This window comes from Acinonyx jubatus, chromosome B1 (assembly GCF_027475565.1).
Source record: "Acinonyx jubatus isolate Ajub_Pintada_27869175 chromosome B1, VMU_Ajub_asm_v1.0, whole genome shotgun sequence".
Classification (NCBI taxonomy): domain Eukaryota; kingdom Metazoa; phylum Chordata; class Mammalia; order Carnivora; family Felidae; genus Acinonyx; species Acinonyx jubatus.
Window position 1 is genome coordinate 159230916 of NC_069382.1, and position 22808 is coordinate 159253723.

Genomic DNA, 22808 nt, shown 5'->3' on the forward strand with positions numbered 1-22808 from the left:
TTCATCCCTCAAATTATTGATTAAAAGGAGCTCGTAACTGTTAGGCTCCTAAAATCTAAATTTGCAATGGGACCATGATCAAAGCACACAGAGCGGCCAAGAGATTTGTAGTGCGCTTTCTCGTTGGTAAATCAGAAACCCAGTGGAGAGATAGGTCTACCGCAGCCAGCTGGCTCATGGTGGACTAGAGAAGAAAGGGTCCCGGGCCACGTACGTCCCACATACAGGTTGTATAAAGATAGCACCGAACTCCCAGCCCCAGGGAGAGGCCACTTAACTAACTGATGATCCACGTTTCTATTTAGAATTCCAGGGCTGTTTATGTAAGCAAGCTCCTCGGCCATCACCAGAGATGTCAGTCCGCAGAAGGCCTTAAGCTGACTGGTGGGACAAGCGAGACCCGGAAAAGCGTATTTCCAGAAAGGCAGTTTTTACATTTATAACCCTCTGGAGCACTTTGCAGGAGCACTTTGCCCTCTAATCCTTAGTTTCTTCATCTGCAAAAATGGGAATGATACCTGGAGGATTAGGTTGAGAATTAGATGAAATAGTACAGGTCGGGTAACTGGCTCAGGACCGGGCAATCAGCACTCAGTTGACGTTAGCAAAGACACCGCTGTTGCTGATGTTGACCGTGATGTTGAAGAGTAAGTAGAAGAAATCCTTCTTTAAACAACAGTCCTGAATCTTTAGAGTTAAAGGTCTTAACTAGTATCAGCCATAATCGTGCTCATTTTTTTTTCTTTGTCTACAAACCTTAGCGAATGTTCAGTCATAAGAGACACTGCCTATGGAAAATCTTTGAAAGTTTTGGCAAGGCATCGGAACGACTCGGGATCGCTTGACATGCCCGATATCCATTTCGGTGCATACTTCTCTGCATAATTAAAAATAAAAAGATGCCCAGGGTTCTGAAGCCTGTCCAGGCAGTGGCCCCTGCCTGTTTAGGAATGGGCCCCAGCATGATGACCTGAAGGTGCGGTGACCCTGTGTTTATTTCCTTGTTGATTTCCCTTCCCTGGCTCCGAGCTCATTTTCCCATTGCCTGCAGGAAAATAACATCCAGGGGTGCAGTAGGACTGACTTGGCAGCTGTAGAGGTGAACAAAAGGATCCTGGATTTAGCTAGAGCAGAAGGAAGCTCGAGGGAGCCTCAGCCTCATCCGGACCAGAACACATTTGTCACTGATGCTAATGAGTGCTGCTCCGGTCAGGGCTTCTCTCCCTGGAAGCTCCCCAGAGGCTGCTCTCAGGTTTATGGATCAGCATGAGACAAAGCCTTGCAAAGGGGGCAAGGGGTGTGCTGATTAACTCTGGGGCCAGTGGTTGGCATGCATGTCTGGAAGACAGGACACAGGAAAGAGAAAGAACATTTCCCTGGGCTACTACTGAGTCACAAAAGCTCAGCTCCCAAATGGACTGTCCCCTGAGGCCTCGCACAGCTGGGAACTGAGTCACGATGCAGCAAAGGTAAGAGGCCTGGTTCCTCCACCAGGTAACATCTCATGCAATTTGACAAACTTTGCCCCTGACTATCCCAGCCCAGCCTCCCCACCCCTACTCCTAACACACACACACACACACACACACACACACACACACACACACACACAGAGCAAGTTTTTGAGGAGAACCTAGAAGATAGAAATGTCTCATTATGTCTTTCTCAAGACACTCTAGAAAGGTCCTGAGGACATTTACTCTTTTAATATCTGATTTAGTGATTTATTTATTTATTGTACTGGTCTTCATGGGGAAACTTCTTCCTTCACTTTCAAAAATAAAAGCTGCTTTTTTTATTTTATTTTTTCTGGCCAAACAGGTCAGTAAACACATAAACAATCCCACTAATGGTGACTGCATTTCTATGTTATTCTTCATCATTATTCAAAGCATATTCACATTTTTTTGGTTCCATTGCTATGGTAGAAATCGGCATTGTCATTGCAATTTGACCCATGAAGAGATTTAGATCCAGAGAAATTGTGACTTGCCTAGTAGCAAGTGGGTAGGTGAGTGACAGCACATTCTGTCTCTATTCTTGCCTCTTTGCAGTACTTTTTTTTAATGTTTATTTATTTATTTTGAGAAATAGAGCCAGGGAGGGGAAGAGAGAGAGGGAGAGAGAGAATCCCAACAGGCTCTATGCCATCAGCTCAGAGATGGACGTGGGTCTCGAACTCACTAACCCTGAGATCATGACATGAGCTGAAATCAAGAGTTGGATGCTCAACCAACTGAGCCACCCAGGTGCCCCTGGTGACTGTACTGTTTCAGCCAAATACCAGGCTATATTCTCTGCCACATACCCTGCAAGTGATCTGATGAGAGGATAGAATTTTAGCAATTGGAACTCCCTAGAAAATCCAGAAATGGAGTATCCAGCATAATATGCCACCTCGTTATTTATCCCTGTTTACATCCATCCCTAGGCATTGAATCCAGTTCACCAAATGTTGATCAACTACCTTCGAGGTGCCCAGCACGCCAAGGTCACATGATGGGGCACGGTGCAAACTCTGTGCCCAAGGAGTGCTGAAGGAGGGCCGCATGGGGGCTGAGGGCAGAGGTTGTATGTGAGAGGACTCTCCACAGGACGTGAACTTCACACTTGGGCTTGGTGTAAAGAGGGGCCTTGGATCAAGGGAGAGCATTTCAGATTGGCACAACTCCGCAGGGCAGGAATTGGCTCAGGGAACATTTACAGCAAGATGGTGGCAACAAAGCAGGGGTGAAGAGAGCATTCTGGGAATTAGACGTGAATCTTGGCTCCACCACCTACTGGCTCTATGCCCTGGGGTAATTCAGTGAACCCTTGTGACCTCAGTTTTCTGATATGTAAAATGGGAATAATGATCATACCTAGTCCACAGAGTTGTCTTAAGGTTTGCCATGGCAATTTTATGAGATAATGAGATAACGCATGTGAAGCCTTGGCGGGCACGCAAGTGCTCGATAAATACTATGGTGATTACCCCGCGCCTAGTTCCACGGGGGATGCTGGGGATGCAGATAAGAGTAGCTCCACTCTCAATCTGATCAAACATTGTGAATTCATTGTGTGCAACCAACTATCTGCAGTGCACTAAGTGCTCTGGGGCCATGGGGGAGGGGCCGGGGGGGGCGGTTTGGGTGTGTGGTCTGTGCAGCCTATTGGGGGAAATGGGAGGAGGTTTCACAGTAGAGGCCCTATGTGTAGGGAGGTGGCATAGGACAGTGAAAAGCCCTGCACAGATGTGATTTTGGATCCCAGCTTCATCCTCAACCACATGCAAAGCACAAGTGTATTAATATGCTAGGGATGCCATAACAAAATAGCCTAGGGGGCTTATACAACAGAAATTTATTTTCTCACAGTTTTGGAGGCCGAAAGTCCAAGATCAACGTGTTGACAGGTTTGGTTCTTTTGGGGCCACTCTTCTTGGCTTGCAGATGGCCACCTTCTTGCCGTGTCCTCATATGGTCCTCCCTCTATGGGCGTGAACCCCTGGTGTCTCTCTGTGTGTCCAAGTTTCCTCTTCCTGTAAGTATCCCTGTCATACTGGACTAGGTCCCACACTAACAGCCTTATTTTAACTTAATAACCTCTTTAAAGGCTCTATCTCTAAATGCAGTTGTATTCTGAGATATTGGGGGATAGGGTTTCAACATGTGAATTTGGGGGGACCCAATTCGGCCCATAACAATGATCAGGTTACTAAACCTCTCTGAATCTGTACTTCCTCATCTGTAAAATGGGGACAATACTTCCCAAGGAGAACCATCGTGCAGATTATAAAAAGGACACATAAAAGGGCGCTCTGGCCTACAGGAGGGGCCCAACAGGCTGTGGTTTTCACTATTAGCGCTTTGGGCCAAACCTCAAATGATGGTGGAATCTCTTGCACAATCCACATTCCAGATAAACCCTGAAAAACTGGCCTTTTCGTTATCCCATGGACTTTTTTTTTTTTTGGTATAGAATATTTTTTTTTAATATAATTTATCGTCACGTTGGCTGACATACAGCATATACGATGTGCTCTTGGTTTTGGGGTAGATTCCCATGATTCATTGCTTACATACAACACTCAGTGCTCATCCCAACAAGTTCGTGGACCTCCTAAGATGACAAAGGAGCCCTCAGTGTTTCTACTTCTTCGTTCTGGCAGATGAGCCCGTCATCAGATAAGTCAAGTGGCCAGCATGATCAGCTCTGTAGATACCACAGGACTCCCTCCATTCATCACGAAACAAGAATACTTATCTCCTGCAACTGATCAGAGACCCAACTCTCAGCAGCCCTACCCTAATCCTGCTGCGGGAGCAGTTACTCCAAACTTCATTCACCCACAGCAGCCTCTGGGTGCCTGAAAAGTCTGGAAAACGTTATAATGCCAACCTAACATATTCACTACATGCAAATGTAGATGCAGATACAGATGTAGAATACAGGTATATATGCATGTATGTATTTAGAAAAACCTCAAGCTTACAGAAAAGTTGTAGATATCGTAGAGTAGGGAGAACTTTGCAGTGTATTTTTCCCGAACCCTTTGAGAGTAAGCTACCAAAACAATGCCTCATCTTCCCCGTAGGCTTTGGTGTGCATTGTCTATACACAAGGATGTCCCCCCCATAAACCACAAAGTCAGGAAATTAATGCTGATACATTCCTATGATCTAATCCTCAGACCCCAGTAAATTTTCGTCAGTTGCCATTTGATCCTCAGACCAACTCATTTTCAGAATCAAGCGTTGCATCCAGTTGTCTTCATCATTTTTGTAATGTTTATTTATTTATTTACTTATTTGTTTATTGAGTGTTTGTTTATTTTTGAGAGGGAGAGAGACAGAGCGCAAGCAGCAGAGGGACAGAGAGGGAGACACGGAATCTGAAGCAGGTTCCAGGCTCTGAGCTGTCAGCACAGAGCTCAACATAGGGCTTGAATCCACAAACTGTGAGATCATGACCGGAGCTGAACGAAGTTGGATGCTTAGCTGACTAAGCCACCCAGGCATCCTAATATTTATATATTTTTGAGAGAGAGAGAGAGAAATAGAGCAGAGGAGGGGCAGAGAGAGAGAGAGAGAGAGAGGATCCAAAGCAGGCTCCATGATGACAGCAGAGAGCCTGATGCAGGGCTCGAACTCACGAACCATGAGGTCATGACCTGAGCCGAAGTTGACGCTTAACCCGCCGAACTACCTAGGCATCCCTGTTTGCATCTTTTTAGTCCACTCCAATAGCAAACTTTCTTCAGTATTTCCCCCACTTTCATGACCTTGACACTTTTTAAAAATGCAGGCCAGTCGTTCTGTAGAATGTTCCTCAATTTGGGTTTGTCTGAGTTTCCTTGTGCTTCCATTCAAGTTTTATAACCTTGGCAAAAAATGTCACAGAGATGATGCTGTGTTCCTCCCTTGTCATCCGATTGGATGGCAGATGATTTTAAATGTCACTGGGATTGCTATATGATATCCCAGTGTCATAAAGACATGACTGCAGGTCTCTCTGCTCTAAAGTTACTCTTCTTCCTTCTTTAATTCATAAGTTTCCTGTAGAAAAGTAGTTTGAAGTTACCTAACTGTCTCCTTCTTAATCGAACATGCCAACAATCCCTTTTGATATGTTCCCATATCCTCTGAGCCCTTCTGACTTCCTAGTGCAATGAGATGTTCCGGCCTTAAAATCAGCTCTCTCTCCAAGGAACTCTAGTTCCTTTCAGTAGAGAATTATTTAGAATCCAAAGCCTGACTGCTAGATGTGTTCATCGCGAATTGGAGTGTTGCTGTTCTCAGATTCTCTCGATGGACAGAGCTAGGACCCGGGTGTGTGTTTCTATATTGACCTATATGCACTGAAAATTGTAAATTCACACGGTTACTTCCAATTCCAATCCAACACTCCGGGGTTTATTCCAGTTATCTCCCTTTCTATATTTGATATTTGTAAGTCTCTTTACCACTAGTTCGAGCTGGCTCCCATTAGCCTTAATGCATTCAATCAGTCCCCTGATTGGAACCAACTCCCATCACGACCACTGCCTGCTTCTCCATGCAGATGCCTGCCTCACCTTGCATGGATTCTAGAGTTCTGTGTCAAGCTGCCCTCCCTAGGGTGACCTTCCTCTGCTCATCTAGGCTCTGGCACCCGTTCTAGGCCGCCCTTCTATGTGGCTAGCCCCCTCACTCCCTGGAGGTGCTGATGCCCTGTCTGGGCCACCATATCTCCTCTCCCCGCTGTATGGGTAACTACCTTACTTGGCCCTGTATCATAGATTTTTTTTTTTAATTTTTTTAATGTTTATTTTTGAGAGAGAGAGAGATACAGAGCACAAGCTGGGGAGGGGCAGAGAGAGAGGGGGACACAGGGTCTGAAGCAGGCTCTAGGCTCTGAGCCGTTAGCACAGAGCCCGCTGTGGGGCTCAGACTCATGAACGTGAGATCATGAGCTGAGCCGAAGTCAGATGACCTGAACCACCCAGGTGTCCCACCGTGTCTCATGGCTTTAAAGACTGAATTATTTAGGGAGAGAAAGGGAAGGAGAGAAGACATTCATTCAATTTTGACATTTCTGAGAAACTCAGAAGTTGCTCTGTGTCCCAGGATGCTCATTTGCGCACATATATTTGTTGTTACTCTTTGATTTGTGGGGAGCAGAGCAGCCTCCTCCACACAGATAGGACACACGTCCCCAGTATCAGGCCTAAGGGACTAAGGTTCCCACCATTGATCCAATTCCATTCAATATTGCTCTAATTTACGTGGACGTCGGCTAGGGCTAACAACATTTCCAGGGTGAAAACTATTTGGGCAATCACTGCTCCTTTTCCTCCTCAAATCCCATCCTAGGCTCTTCCTCACTTAGTTCCTCAAAACTAAATGTTTCAGTGCTTACTGCATACCAGGTACTTGGCTGGGTTGGGACATAGAGCTTTGAACCTTGGTGTCCACCTTCAAGAAACTCTCAAGGCCTCTGTGTGAAGCAGACACGAGTGAGACAGTTACATTTCCCTGTGGCTGGGTGCAGTGTTAGCTGTCTCAGCAGCCTGCCAGGGGAGGGTCACCAACCCGGCTGGGACAGCAGAGAACACATACCGAGGGGAATCCCGACCTGGCAAGGTGAGGAGGGGGGGTGGAAAGCACAGGGATCGGCGTGCTAGGGCTAGACACAAGGGCGGGGTGGGAAAGACAGGTGCAGGCTGCTGGAGGGAGGCCACCTGACAATACAGCTGGAGTTTTCATTTGAGGACAAGAGGCTCCGCATCCAGATTTTCTGGGTTCAAACCCTGGCTCTCCCAGTAACAAGCTGTGCGATCTTAGGCAAGCTACTGTTCTGTGCTTCAGTTTCCTTGACTGTAAACCTGGGGATGACAATAGTCCTGACCTCACAAAATTGGAATAAGGATTAAATTAGTTCTTTTACGTAGTACATAGAAAACCGCACAGCATAGGGGCGCCTGGGTGGCGCAGTCGGTTAAGCGTCCGACTTTGGCCATGTCACGATCTCGCGGTCCGTGAGTTCGAGCCCCGTGTCAGGCTCTGGGCTGATGGCTCAGATTCTGTGTCTCCCTCTCTCTCTGCCCCTTCCCCGTTCATGCTCTGTCTCTCTCTGTCCCAAAAATAAAAAAATAAACGTTGAAAAAAAAAAAAAAAGAAAACTGCACAGCATATATGAAGTATATAATAAATATCAGATATTATTATTTCCCAAGAGGTGGATCAAAAAGGGATTAAGGCATTGGCAAGGCAGAAGCACCAAAAAAAACATCATTAATTAAAACAGATAAATTTAAAAGAATGGATTTGGGCATTTCAGAAACAGAAACTCTGAAGTCGTTACCTTGAGAAAAATCAGGACTTCCGTGCACTTCTATGAGCATATTTTATTTATGGCTTACTGTTGTTTTTCTTTTGACATATTTTGGGGGATAGGAGTCCACTGTAATCTTCTCATTGCTTTGGCCTCTGTAGGTCCCAATGTTACAAAAGAGACACGCTATGGAAACCTCTTTTCTGTTGGTTTGCCAGGCATGGAGATCCATTAGGAGTGGCCATTGTACACACCCACTGAGTTCTAGGATCATGGTATTGGTTATGATTGTTCTGACAACAGCACCAACCAAGGCTACCCCACAGCTGAAGGGAGACCGTCTTAAAATTCAGTTAGTGCTAAAGCATTTCTGCACCCTGACGAAGTAGAGTAGAGAGTGGAGGCGGGGGTGGGGGAGGGCATTCTTGAAATCCATCCTAAAAGTCTTGTTGAGATAGGACTTGGCAGCCTTTCAGAAGTGACCTGCTAGGACTCTGTCATTGGAGCTGTCCTTCCCCACGGCACACATCGCCTGAGAGCCAGGGGAACCAGAAATACAAGCTCAGAGGTGCACAGGGTGCCTCAAAATTTAAAACTTCTCTGCATCAGACACAACACGGTGAAGTGCAACCTGTGGGATGGGAGCAAATGTTCGCAAGCCGTATCTCAGGGATTCATATCCAGAATATATAAAGAACTCCTACAAGTCAACAGTATAGCACAGACAACCCCGTTGAAAACTGAACAAAACAGACCCTTGTTCAAAGAAGATACACAAATGGAAATAAGCACATGAAAAGATGCTCAAAGTCAGTAATCATCAGGGAGATGCAAATCTCAGCCACAGTGAAATACTACCTCACACCCACGAGGGTGACTGCTATAAAAACAACAAACAAAAAAACGGTAAAATTAAAGAAAAAACCCAAACCCGCAAAATAACAAGTGTCGGTAAGAACTCTCGTGCACTGTTGCTAGAAATGTTGGCTGGTACAGCTGCCATGGAAAACAGTGTGGCGATTCCTCAAAAAATTGAACAGAGAATTATCACATGATCCAGCAATTCCACTTCTGGGTCTACACTCCAAAGAGCTGAAAGCAGGGACTCAAAGAGATATCTGTACACGCACCTTCACAGAAGCACTATTCACAATAGCCCAGGGCCGGAAGAAAGTCGGAGGCCCACGAACGGATGAATAAACAAAGTGTGGTGTATACATGCAATGAAACACCACTCAGCCTTCAGAAGGAAGGAAATTCTGACACATGCTGCAGCACGGATGAACCTTGAGGACGTGATGTTAAGTAAAAGAAGCCACAAGACACATACTGTGTAATCCCACTTACGCGAGTAGCCAGGGGCTGGGAGGAGGGGCAGTGGGGAGTCACTGTGCAATGGGCACAGCTTCGAGTTGGGGAGACGAAAAGAGTTCTGGAGATGGAGGGTGGTGATGACTGCACAACAGTGCAAAGTATACAACGATGCACATTACACGACCGAGCTGTGTACTTTAAAGCAGTTAAAATGGTGACTTTATTTCTTTTTTAATTTTTTTTAACGTTTATTTATTTTTGAGGCAGAGAGGGACAGAGCATGAATGGTGGAGGGGCAGAGAGAGAGGGAGACACAGAATCCAAAACAGGCTCCAGGCTCTGAGCGGTCAGCACAGAGCCCGACACGGGGCTCGAACTCACGGACCGCGAGATCGTGACCTGAGCCGAAGTCGGCCACTTAACCGACTGAGCCACCCAGGCGCCCCAATGGTAACTTTATATTTTTGGTATTTACCAAAATAGTAATACTAAAACTAGTAATTGAGAAATGCCAATCAAGCTGAGCTGCTTCCCACCCCCACCCCCACCCCCGCCCCCTTAGGCAGTTCATTCTGGAAAAAAATGGTTAGGAGAACTGTGGAAGGAAAAGAATTCTTTAATTTATAGACCAATGTTTCACATCTCAGAGTTTCCTAAGAAATGTCAGTGATGCAAACTTTAATACCCGTATTTTATTTTCAAGTTCTTCTCTGGGCAAAGAAGGAAATAAATATTGGCCAGATCTCAGTCACCTCAAAGACTTGCTGAGATACTCTCTGCCATGTCACAACCTACCAGTCTTCCAATGATGTAAGGAGATCGCTTCCCAAAACAAAGAAGATCAGCATCATTTTGAAGCTACAGACGTGAAAGGGACGCTATACAATATGATGATTGCTCAGTGGTCTCTGGGTGCTGCTAAAACATTTAAAGCTTGCAATTCTTGCCCGGCGGTAGACGAGCCAAAGGTGCCCTGTAAGAGGGCTTTGAAAGACATTCACCCTGATGTCTCGGGCTGGTTGCCTCTGCACTGAAAGGTACAGAAACAGACCCAGCGTGAGGCTGACTCTGAAGTTGAGGGCGCTGTGTCGGGGGAAGTATCCGCCTAACTTTCCTGAGCACCCGACCGGAGGGCCAGTTCCAACTCCCAGAGCAAGTCCTGCCTTCTAACGCTTCCTCCTCGTCTAACCTTGCAGGTTTGCTTCACCTCTGTGGGGCCTTAATGCACTTATGCCAAATTGGAAAAATAACGAAACACCAGTGGGCCACGGTGCGTTTGGCCACACTGGTCCCACGTTTCTATCTGCCAGTTCACTCACTCAGCAAAGTACGGTGGGGGTGAGAATTCTGTGTCAGGTGCTCTTGTGGGTGCTGGGATGTAGCAGAGGTGAGGCAGCCTGTGCTTAAGTCAACAGATCAATAGGATCATTACAGAAAATGATAAAGGCTACAAATAAAGCAGGGTCGGAGGATAGAGACTGATGGTGGCGAATGGGGACAATGCTATCTTTGTAGAATGTCCCAGTTTGCCACAGGCCACACTGTGCCATATTGCCCCACTCACCACAGTCGTTTACTGCCACCTTCTTGGCAGTTGGGGGCATCTGAGGTTGTGGGCTCTGCAATAAAATGGGGGAAAATATCATCAAGAATTTAAATTAGGGGCAGGGGAAATATAAATAAGAACAGGATGACAAGGCCCAAAGAAATAGGAAGCATGTATGGATGCCACACGAGCCCACATGATTGGTACAGTTGAGCATCAGATTTAACGCTGAGCTTCCTGGAACTCAAAGCCAAGGGAGATATATTCAATGACATCATTCTCATTTTCAGAAAGACAGAGAAATATTCCTTTCTGGGTACAAAACCTTTGTCACCTGAACTTGGAATAGAAATCGATCATGTTAGGCTTTCCAAAGGGACCTCTGAGTGATAAAGTAAGCCACAGTCTCACCAACACAGGCACAAAGTTAGGGTATTTTCCACCGTTTCAGCCATTCTCCAAAACACAATTATGAAGGCACTAACATAAGCACGAGAGCTGCAAAAATGCCTGTTTGTTTTTGTTTTGCCTTAGTGTCCACAGATAACGGACAAGGGCATACCTCATCTAAACTAAACTCAATGAAGGTTGTTGTAGGAGAGGTCAGGCCAATGCCACGCAGACCCCTTGTTCTGGCTGATCTCAATTCACAGAGTGTTCAGCAGAATGGTCAGAATGCCTGTCAATCAAACTGTCTTCCTCCCATAAATCTATCTTCTCTCAGCTGGTGAGACAGAATTAACAGCTCTTCGGGACGTTTCTACTCTTAATACTAAAGGGTAATTTCTGTGGCCTTTTCGACCTTTTGATGGAAGTAAGTAAAATCTCCTTCCCTTTTCTGCGATAGCCCGGTGGGGAAACATGGATGGTTATGCACACTGACTCCTTAATGCAGAGAACAGCCCATCTAAGGGAAGAAAATTCCAAAATCCATTTGCTCTCTGCACAAGAAGACCCTGGCACATTCCTGGGCTGGCAGGAGATCTAGCCTGTTTTCTGGAATGTTCCTAGGGAGCTTTTTCATGGCGCTGGGGTCCAAAGTCTTATTAGAGTTCCCTTGCCAAAGGAGGCCAAGGGCTTCTTTGTGTTAGCTCTACTGTGAATCCCCAAGAGCAGAAGCTATCTGTACCTTTAAATGTGTCTCCTGCCCGGTGAGAAAACACACAGGCAGAAATGCAGTTGAGTCAAATTTTCTGTCCTTATTTTTTGGCCCAGATGCCGCCTGGCTGAGTCCTTATCACCTGGATTATCTCTTGGCTCACTGGTGATTTTGTGGGCTCACTCTCCCGCACTTGGCAAAGAATCGGGGTGTTGTCTGAGGGCCAGAACCAAAACATTACTTCTGCCCCCACTCTTTTGAAAACCGAGAAGAGCGTTTTGACTGCCGGTTGTAATCCTTACCCAGACTTCCTCCACTCCATTACCACACCTCTCTGTACTCTGATTAAATATCCCTTTTGAGCCAACCTCACAGAACTGGTTCTCTGGGTTTGCAACAATGACCTTCCAGAAACACCCTGAGCTCAGTCTGGCACGAGCCTCACAGCCTCTGCTTGGCCGTCTGGCAATGAAGCCCTCTGGTGCTGAAGAAACCGACCCTACCTGAGATGTTATCTAAGTCACTGGACACGGGGCCCTGCTCCGTCCTGGGACGGGAGAGCCCTAGAGTTCCCAAGGACTTGCTGTGTGAGTCCCAGTTAGCGCTGTGTTTTCTGACAAAGCTCATTGTGTAAATTTCTTTGCACGGACTGTAAACAAACATACACACATTCACAAATACCTCAATATATGACACAGTTTTAACTCAACTCCCTTGTCATTCATTTCTGTCATCACTGAAATGAAGCACAAAACACAGTGAGTTCAACATATCCATCAGGTTTTGTTTCTGAGGGGTGAGGGTTATCATTAAGGCTTTTAGAGGCAATGTCTTTTCGCAGACTAATGAAAACTTGTCACCAACTGGCACTGAGTGGTTAGGAAAGACACCTGACAAGGTGCTCTGTGTCCAACTGGGGCTCAGTTCATGAAGGAATAATAATCACAGCCACTTTGGGCCAGCCACTGTCAAACCCTACATGGCTTGGCTTGTTTCATAATTCTAAAAAATACTAAGGGTCTTCCATTTTTCAGGTGGAGACACTGAGGTTTAGAGAGATTAGGTAGATTTCCCAGTCACCATGCAGGAGGATGGGGCTTAAAAGCAGAACTCCTGGAGGGAGAAGAGAAGGGGGAGAAAGGCCGTGAGAGCATGAGAAGCCTTGGGCAACCTGTTCCTCCCATCCCCTCATGCTTTAGGACCAAAGCTCTATGTGGGTATTGAAGCACTCATCTGCTTAATGAACAAAGAACCGCTTTCCCAGAACCTGTGTCAGTTGTTTCCTCTGTCCATTCTGGTGGACACCTGGGGAACTCATCAAGATCAAGGTTTCTCAGCCTCACCGACACTGACATTTGGGGCTGGATAATTCTTGGTTGTGGGGAGCTGTCTTGTGCACTGTAGGATCGACAGCAGCATCCCTGGCTTCAACCCACCGAAGGCCAGTAATAGCTCCCAAGTTCTGACCATCAAAAATGTCTGCAAATGACTCCAGAAGTTCCCTGGAGGCCAAGACCACCCCCTACGGAGAACCGTGGCACTAGGTGCAACCAGCCGTGAAAGGAGATTGAGGTTCCTCAGAAATGATGGTGAACAAGCCCAGAGGGTGGGAGCTTCTGTGTGCATGCCTGGGAGGTCTCTGGGATCCTTCGAGTGAAGCACGCCGCTCATAGCACAGTTCTGACTCAAACGAAGTGGGAAAGGCCAAGACTCTACCAGCCCAAAGGAAGCCTTTGGTCCCAAAGGCTCTCAAGTGGGTTGAGCAAGGGGTCCCTCCAAAGGGCCCTAAAGGGCCATGATTGGCCTCCCCCATGTTACCATCATGGCAGGAAATGGTTCTATACCTGGGAAATGGTCCTTTCTTATAGAGCCATGTCTGTAGCATTCATTTAGCCCCAAGCATAAGTGGGATATACCGAGGTGTATCAGAAGTCCTCCAACCTGGTGCTGGTCTTGCGTGGCCTATCATAAGATGGCCAGTGGCCAGGAGAGCCCTTTATCTCAGTCCCCACATCAGGCCTCAAATGTAAAATCTTGACATCAGGGTCACCTGGGTGGGTGGCTCTGTTGGTTGAGTGTCCGACTTCGGCTCAGGTCATGATCCCACAGTTCGCGAGTACAAGCCCCACATTGGGCTTGCCTCTGTCAGCCCAGAGCCTCCTTTGGATCCTTTGTGCCCCTCTCTCTGCCCCTGCCCTGCTTGCTCTCTCTCTCAAAAATAAATAAACATTAAAAACCTTTTTTTAAAAAATCTTGACATCATCTCCAGTGTTATACTCATGCTGAATTTTCACATATGGTCAAAAGCACTAATGTGTTCAATATATACATTTAAAATATACCATGCTATTCATATGTCTATTTTGAAATTTCTTTCATTTTTAATATCCCAAGAGCCTCCAAAAGTAGATGTGGCCTAGGCCTGTCTGGATTTCTGGCAAGATCTGCTTTCATCATTATAAGGCAGAATACGGCACATAAAGAGTATTATCTCTAGGGGCTAGAAGGCCCTGAGCCCCCAAATTGTTCCCCACATGCTCTGATTAGTGCTGAAAATTCTATGAAACTTTTCTTTGCAGTGTCTTACATTCCAGGATAATTCTTGAAATAAAAAATATCCCTGGGAAAAATCGTATAATGACCTCTTCAAACGCAATCATGAGAAAACAGACAAGCCAATTTAAGAAAGGCTCAAAAGATTTGAACAGTCACTTAGCCAAAAGAAGATATGCAGATAACAAGTAAATACATGGAAAAGAAGCTCAACATCATTAGTCATTAGGAAAAAGCAAATTAAAACCAGAATGAGATATCATTTCATATCTATTAGAATGGCTTAGCCTTAAAAAAGACTGACCATAGCAAATGTTGGTAAGGGTATGTAGGAATCAGGACTGCTAATGGGATGGTAAAACGGTACAACCATTTTGGAAAACACGTTGGCAGTTTCATAAAAAGTTAAGTGTAGGGGTGTCTGGGCGACTTAGTCGGTTAAGTGTCCAACTCTTGGTTTTGGCTTGGCTCATGATCTTGCAGTTTGTGAGTTCGAGCCCCGCGTTGGGCTCTGCACTGACAGTGCAAAGACTTTTTGGGAGTCTCCCTCTTCCCCCCTCCTCCTTGCCCCTCCCCCATCACGCTCTCTCGCTCTCACAATAAACTTTAAAAAAAAAAATGCTTCAAAAACTTAAAAAAAATTTAGATGTCCACCTAACCATTTGATCCAGCCATTGCACCCTGAAGCATTTACCCAAGAGACATGAAAGCTTATACCCATACAAAGATGTGTGCACATACCTTCCTAGTAGTTCTTTTTGTAATCGGCCCAAACTAGAAACAACCCAAATGCCCATCAACAGGTGCATGAAGAGACAGGCAGTGGTACGTCCATCCAGTGGAATGCCATCCAGCAGTAAAAACAAATGAGCTGTTGATACACACAACATAAATGAATCTCAAAATTATCGAGGCTGAGTGGGAAAGGCCTGACAAAACAGAATACATACTGCCCGACTCCACCTGCATAGAATTCTAGAAAAGACAACTAATCTATAGTTACAGACAGCAGATCCAGGCTTGCCTGGGGACGGAGATGGAGGGGGAAGTGAGAGGGAGAGATTACCAAGGGGCACGAGGAACCCTCTGGGGGTGATGGACGCATCCATTGGCTCAGTTGTGGTGATGATTTGTATGGCCGGATCATCTCCAGATGCCAAAATTGATCAGACTGGACACACGAAATATGGGCATTAGGAAGGAGCCCTGGAGATAGGGAGCTGTGTGGGGCACCGAGGCACGGTCATCGGTTAGATGCACTTGGGTGGTTTCTCCACTTCTCATTGGCCTGAGCACAGAGGTTGTAGTCATTGATCTTCAGCGCTGCCTGGATGGTGTTACTGGAGTGAAGTGTGAGAAACTCCTAACGCAGCAACTTATGGGTGGGTGAAGCCCAACTGTGGCACCCTCTCGCACAGCCTGAAGGGCACCTCTTATCTGGGTAAGCCCTCTTGGAGCCAGAAGAGATTAGACCAAAATACACTGGATATAATCGCATGGCAAAATCCCTTCTTCTTAGAGAGCAGAGAAGAGAGAGTGCCTCCCCACCCAGAACCGAGAAAGCGACGGAGCGGCTTGGATCCCCTCCAGTGTATTCAGGCCAAAAAACTGAGCAGGATCCCAGTGTGCATTGAGGCAATCAACTGTGCGCGCACACACAGCAACAGCGGCCCCCCGAGCGAGCCGCCTCCGAGGCCGGGGTCTGCAGGTGCAACTCCAGTTAGAGCAGCCGGCCTTCCAGCACCTTTTCATATAGAACAATCCCCCGCCAGGGATTGAGGAAGGCCCTGGAAGGACTGCCGACCAGAGACTGGAGAAAACAAAGACCATCCGAATAAAGGCAGCTCATGCGAGTCAGACCTGAAACCCTAGCTTCATTTCTGAAACCTCTTGTGAGAATCAGCCAATGCACACTTTTGTGGAGAATCAGCCACTCTCCACAAGGACACAAACTGTCGTCCAAGGTCATCCACTTCCTCCGTAAGTTAATGTGAGGAGTTCTGTTTTGTAGACCAGCCAGGCGCAGTGTTTCCATAATGGCACCGTCTCCTTGGTGGCTCCCAAGGTTGACAACAGCTCCCCCTAAATGCACGGATTTTTCAGGACGACAGATGCAAGGTGGTCCCTCTGTAACTGGTGGCTCTTTATCATTTATATTACATCAAGGCTTAAAACAAAAGACTCGGACTCTTAATTTTAGCAAGGAGGTGTGCCTTCAACCTGCTTGCCAATACCCTATCTTCAGCAGAAAAACACTAAGATCACAGACTCATTTTCTCCATCCCCCTCTTCCTCCTCCCCTTCCACCCCCTCCTCCTCGTCTCCCTCCTCAGGTTTCTTTTATTGACTTTTTAAAGAGGAGGCTAGAAAGGTCGAGAAGCTTATACAGAGTTCTGTGTTCCTCTAGAATCAAGTGAGCTTATTCCACAGCCAAGGAAACACTCCGAGGACAAGGAAGTCCTGCAGGCATCACCCCCTGGGGGGGCTTCCTGGGCTGCTCTGCCCCCCACCACCACCCTCTGTCTGGGGCTGCCTCCTCCCCTTCCTGACAGTCTTTATGGTTTGTAATACAAAGCTCTAAAGAAGTGCCAACAATTAGAAATGTTAACAAAAGAATGTTAAAAACCCCTATCTTCTCACCACTGCTGTCATACTATTGTTCTGTGTTTCCCTCCAGGTCTTGTCATTGGGCATCCTTTTTTTTTTTTAAGTGTTTATTTATGTATTTTGAAAGAGACACATGCTCCATGAGCATGAGTAGGGGAGGGGCAGAGAGAGAGGGAGAGAAGGAGAATCAATCCCAAGCAGGCTCTGCACTGTCAGCACAGAGTCCGATGCAGGGCTTGAACCCACGAACCGTGAGATTGTGACCTGACCCAAAATCGAGAGCTGGATGCTTACCCATCTGAGTCACCCAAGCACCCCAGGCATACTTTTTTTGCCTACTTAATATGTGTGTGTGTATTTACATATATGCATTTATGTGTGTGTATGTATATGTATATATATGCATGTACATATACGGATACGTATATATATGTGTATATACACACACATAAATGCATATATATAAAACTCCTGATTATTCCTCTAACTTGACTTCTCCACGGGACTCACGGCCATGAGATGTGAATAGTGGGAAAGTCAGCAAGAGAAGAAATAGTCCTATTGACGGTTTAACATGCAAAACGGTCAATTCCCATTAGTGAATACTAAGCACTCACAGGGGAAATACAGAGTTAGGTTCCTCTGAGCCTCTGGTTGAAACGGACTCATCAATGGATCAATCCGTAACCTTGTTTTATGTGTGTTTCTGTATAAAGACATCTTATTTAATATATATTGTGTACTTATTAACATTGAACTCACGGCCAGCGGCCCAAGTAACACGTGCCTGAATGAACTGTATCTAACACACCTGCGTTCTCTGTAAAGGCACAGCACAGCCTTCTCGTGTATAGGACCCTGGACGGCACATCTGAACGACATTCGGGTACCAAATGTTAAATACCAAAAGCCCCAAGAAAAGTCACAAAAATGCGAAAAATGTGGCACTAACTAGACCATAAAAAGGACACTTGTTTCAGTACAAGTGCTGAAATAAGCACTTTGTTTGACCTCAGCTGGTAACTCATATTTTTCGCTGTCTTCAAATGACTGTGACCATGCAACGAGCGTTGATTTGGGGGTCGCAGATGAATTTCAGTGCGTAGGTGCATTTGCAAATATGGAATTCAGGAAGAATGAGCATTGACTGTACCTATGTGATATCAATGCCGCGTATTGGGAAGACAGAGGTGGTTGGCCCTTCCTACTTCCCTTTGAAAAAAAATCGGTCATTTCTTGCGAAAAGTACTCTCGTGATGACTGCCACCTATCATGACAGATCCTTTCCTTCTAAAGTGGCACTTTTAGGAGTACCTGGTAAGAACCTTCTATCTTGGTTCCAAGATGATCCGCAAAACCGTAGGTGTGTTTGCACGGAGCCCATTCAGGTGGAAGGTCAGGAGGTCTGAGTGCAAGTGGGGTTTCACGCTTCAGTCTCCGCTAGCAGCCTGACCTTGAGTAAGGCTTATGTTCCTTCATCTGCAGAAGGGAAAGTCCATAGCTCATTGGTTCCAAGCCACTCATTCTTTCACATTTTTAACGTATCTAAAATGGTCTCTTTGCTTTATCGCTGATGATGTGTTGTGGTTTCATTGGCAGCACTGTTTTCTTTCTGGGTGGTTCATCAAATAAAGGTGCATATTTCCACCCTGTGGCATCTTAGAAGTGATGAACTACAGTAATAAGGGTACCTACTTCCGGGTATTGTACGGATCGAGCAATGCTACAATGTCACAGGTGGTTGTGAAAAAAGTGTATGTGACAGGACAGCCATGGTGCAACCACTCGCAAACTAGGGAATTATTATCATGACTGGGAGTGTTTCCTTGCTCCTGGAATAGGTCAATCTCTTTACTTTTGCAGTTCCTCAGGAAATTTCATAAAAGTTGTACCATGGCTCTCTATGACCCTGATTACATTTTTCATGCGATGGTGATACAAACAGATTGGTTTGGGGGGGGGCGTCATTACATTTTTTGTCATTGGAAATAGATTCCAAAAAGAGTCTGAGAACTACCGCCCTGAGGAAAGAAACACACAAGTTTCATGGGGGCTAGAGGGGTCCTTGTTCCATGTTTATAATATGGCAGCTGTGGGGTTGTATGTGATCCGATGATGGGGATTGTCTCATTTGCATCACAAGGTTCTTTGACGGTACAGGTTGGACTTCCTCTCATTAAACAGCTTTGGCATATGTTCTGTCCTTTCAGTAATAAAAGGAAAGTGAAACCCTTGAGGCAATAATTCAGTCCTAAGTTCTTTTTTTTTTTAATTTTTAAAAAATGTTTATTTTTTGAGACAGAGACAGAGCACAAGCAGGGGAGGTGCGGGGGTGGTGGTGGGGTGGGGGGGTGGGCACAGTATCTAAAACAGGCTCCAGGCTCTGAGCTGTCAGCACAGAGCCCCACATGGGGCTCAAATTCACAAACTGTGAGATCATGACCTGAGTCAAAGTCGGATGCTTAACCGACTGAGCCACCCAGGCGCCCCAGTCCTAAATTCTTAATATAACCCAAGATTCTTCTGTCCAATCATCCACAGTATCACTTCAATTGCTCTTTTCGTGCGGGAGGGAGGTTACCTAGATTCTGTGTACAAGCAAAAGCTTATAATATCTTCACTTCAAACAGATGCTTTAAATGTGGATTTTGACCACGTTTCCTTGGATATGTTTGTTTGTTCCTTGATGCAAAGGGTCAATATAAATCCGAGAAATCTGTCTGGAGTCTGGATATGGGCATATGATGGGAACAGCTAATTGGGTATTAGGGCTGAACGTCTGCCTCCCTGACAGCAAAACACAGATATGCTTTATCTGCTGTCCTATTGCCAAACTCCTAGCAAAATAAGTGAGTAAATGGAAGAGGGTAGAAAACCAGGATCCGTCAGGCTGCTTCTATGTGCCTTTTGTCAGGTGCTTGTGTAGAAGTGTTTCAACACACCTAAATATGGGCGCTATCATTTCCAGTTTGCTGTTATCAGCACCTGACACACCAAGGTGAAATAACTTGTTTAGGTCACAGGAGTAAGGAACAGAATCACCTAAACACCCAAGTCTTGCCTCAAAGCCCTGTTCGTTCTATTCTAAGGGGCCAGTCAATGCCTCAGAGATGCTGTTACAATTGCTCTGCCGTCCACTTTTCCCGTGATCTTTGAGAGGAACTTCAAAACCGGCTACTTTATTCACACTGTTGTCTTCTTACCACAGTGATACGTATCGACAGGTACTTGCTAATGTATTTTTGGGGGGACAATGAAGCTTTGTTTCCCCTCAAGCCAGGGAAGGATACATCCCTTCGGCTTCACCATGCCTCCTCCCTTACAAAAATAAAAAGAAAGAAAGAGAAAAAGTAATAGATGGGTGGTCTCAGTGAGACGGCTCTTTGATTTCCATTCTGAATAGCAGGTATTGTGCTCAGTAATGATTACTTTTGGGGTGCTGGCCAATAAAGATTAGTATCTCCTTTTCTTTTTTTTAAATTTTTTTTTAATGTGTATTTATTTTTGAGGCAGAGACAGAGCATGAACGGGGGAGGGGCAGAGAGAGAGGGAGACACAGAATCGGAAGCAGGCTCCAGGCTCTGAGCCATCAGCCCAGAGCCCGATGCGGGGCTCGAACTTACGGACTGTGAGATCATGACCTGAACTGAAGTTGGACGCTTAACCGACTGAGCCACCCAGGCGCCCCATAGTATCTCCTTTTCTTAAATGTAGTGCTGGAACACGGATATTTTAATTGACCTGCCCAGACTCACGCAGGAATTAACAGTGGAGCCAAAAGTGGGGCCCAATACTCTAGCTCCCCTTCATTGGCCCGTCAGCCCACACTGCTGTCTTATGCACACTTAATAAATATTTACAGCTTTACATAGCTTCCCAGCCACAGTTAGGACAAGAAGTACTTGCATATATATGTGCACATGCATGTGAAACAGATGTGAGAAATGAAAAAGTGAATGAAATGGACACAACACCCCTGATAGTTAAAGTACTAGATTAAAACCAGGGAGACCCAAGATTTAGGACTTCTACTTTGTTTTCTCAGTCTCTTGGTTGTTCTTTAATGCTCTGGGCAGAGAGTACAACCCAATCTAAAGGGCTGTGGCCACTTAGAAGCACACCCGTGAGAAAGGAGGAGGAAAATGCTCACGCTGACAACTCTCCCGAGTTTCTGATGCTATGAAACACCCTGTCCTGGAAAAAGTAGTAAAAGCCTGCTACAAGTAGGCTTGTTTTTAATGCAAGATCAATAGAATATTGATCAAATCATGCTCCCGCTTCCCAATAGACGTGTTTTATATTAAATCATATATAACGTACGCCAAGATATTGCCTCTGTTTCTCTTTATGATGATATTGTAATAATTGAATGGACTCGGTCTATTCTAAATCACACATATTCTTTAATATAAGATACTTGAGGAAGGAATACACCTATCTAAATGGAAATTTATATTTCTTAAGCAAGTAAATTCTTTAAACATTGTAGTGAGTTATGTAAAATGACAGCAATTCAGACTTACTGGAGAAAAAGAGGGGCTTCGTTGGCTCGCAAAACTCAGGAAGCCCAGAGTGGGGACCCAGCTCAAACAATGTCGGTGCCCTCTTTCTCTCCCCACTTCTGGCCTCTGCCCTCTTCTGCTGTATACTGTGTTGCCAGCATTCTTTCCGCACGCCCTCCCACCCCAAGTGACTAGAAAGATTGATGGCAGGCCTCAAGCTCACCACTTGTTTTCAGAAAGGTGGAGGGCTCTACCTTTCTCCCTCCTATTCCAGAAAGCTAGTGAACAATTCTGATCGACCTGATAAATCGGCCACCCCTTGGACCGATCCCTGTGACCAGAGAAGGGTGGACTATGACCAGCAGGGCTGGGTCACGCGCCCACCCTTCCTGCAGGGGTGTAGTAGTGAGTCAATTGGGCAATGACGGGCTATGGTTACAACCCCGCTAGGACCAGGGAGTAGAGAAGGAGGTCCCCAGAGGGAAGGGCATACCAATGCCACAAGAAGGATAGAAAAATGAGCCAGGCAGAAAAGAAAGTATTAATTAGCTCAGCCTGTCTCACTGGGCTTAGGATAACAATGGTTATTGTAAAAATCTAGTTGAGCGGCTAGTATTGGGTGCTCAAGGCCAATGTATGACTTTCAGATTTCCCACCATCTTCAATGTAGAATGTTACCGTGACACGTGATTTACAATATACTCCATGCCCTACTGAGTTACTTTGCAATGGTTTCAATGTTATTAACAAGAATATTGATAACTAACTACATTGCTCTCAGTCGGTTTCTGCACAGGGTTCCAGTGTTTCCCACATAATATTTTATGAATTCTAGGAGGCCCCATGTGAAGTAGCTGGCACATGTTTTGCTTTATAGCCTTTCTGGTGATGGAGAAACTGGACCCTAAGGAGGTTATGCAACCTCCCCAAAGTCCCATGACCAGTTTGTGGCTGAGCCAGTAAACTCTTGTCTCATGTCCCAACTGTGGGGATCAGCTCCCCTCTGGTCCACCATTTGGCCCAGATGAGGAAGATTGATGGTGATGAGGGTTCTTATGTCAAGTACTAGTGTGATTGGTTTTTAATGGTCATTATTTTCACCTTACAAGGAAAATAGCATATCCTTCTCTGGCTAAACATTGTTTTAGTAAAAGCCACAAAGCAGCCCCCTGAGTCCTGTTTACAGAACTGAGCCCAACCTAACTCTGCTGCACTGGCAAAAACTGATAACCTCACTCCAGCTTCCAGCTTCCCTGGCCCTGGTCCACAGAACGAGGATCTGTGTTTCTGGGTATTGCTATGCATCTTTCTTCATTTATCATGGCTGGGGGAAGTGAAAAGCAGTGCAGAAAACAAAGAAAAGAGATGAAAACCCTGGGAAAAGGAGATGGTA

The 22808-nt window shown here is 45.8% G+C and overlaps 1 protein-coding gene across 2 annotated transcripts in view; it reads left to right on the top strand.

Moving 5' to 3' along the window:
- The first annotated feature begins 1129 nt into the window (after positions 1–1129).
- The window catches only part of LNX1 (ligand of numb-protein X 1), a 183037-nt gene continuing 161358 nt past the window's right edge, over positions 1130–22808 (top strand). For both annotated transcript variants that reach the window (XM_027056814.2, XM_053217359.1), the window contains exon 1: positions 1130–1469. The gene's annotated coding sequence lies outside the window, so the exon portion shown is untranslated. The remainder of the gene's footprint in view (positions 1470–22808) is intronic.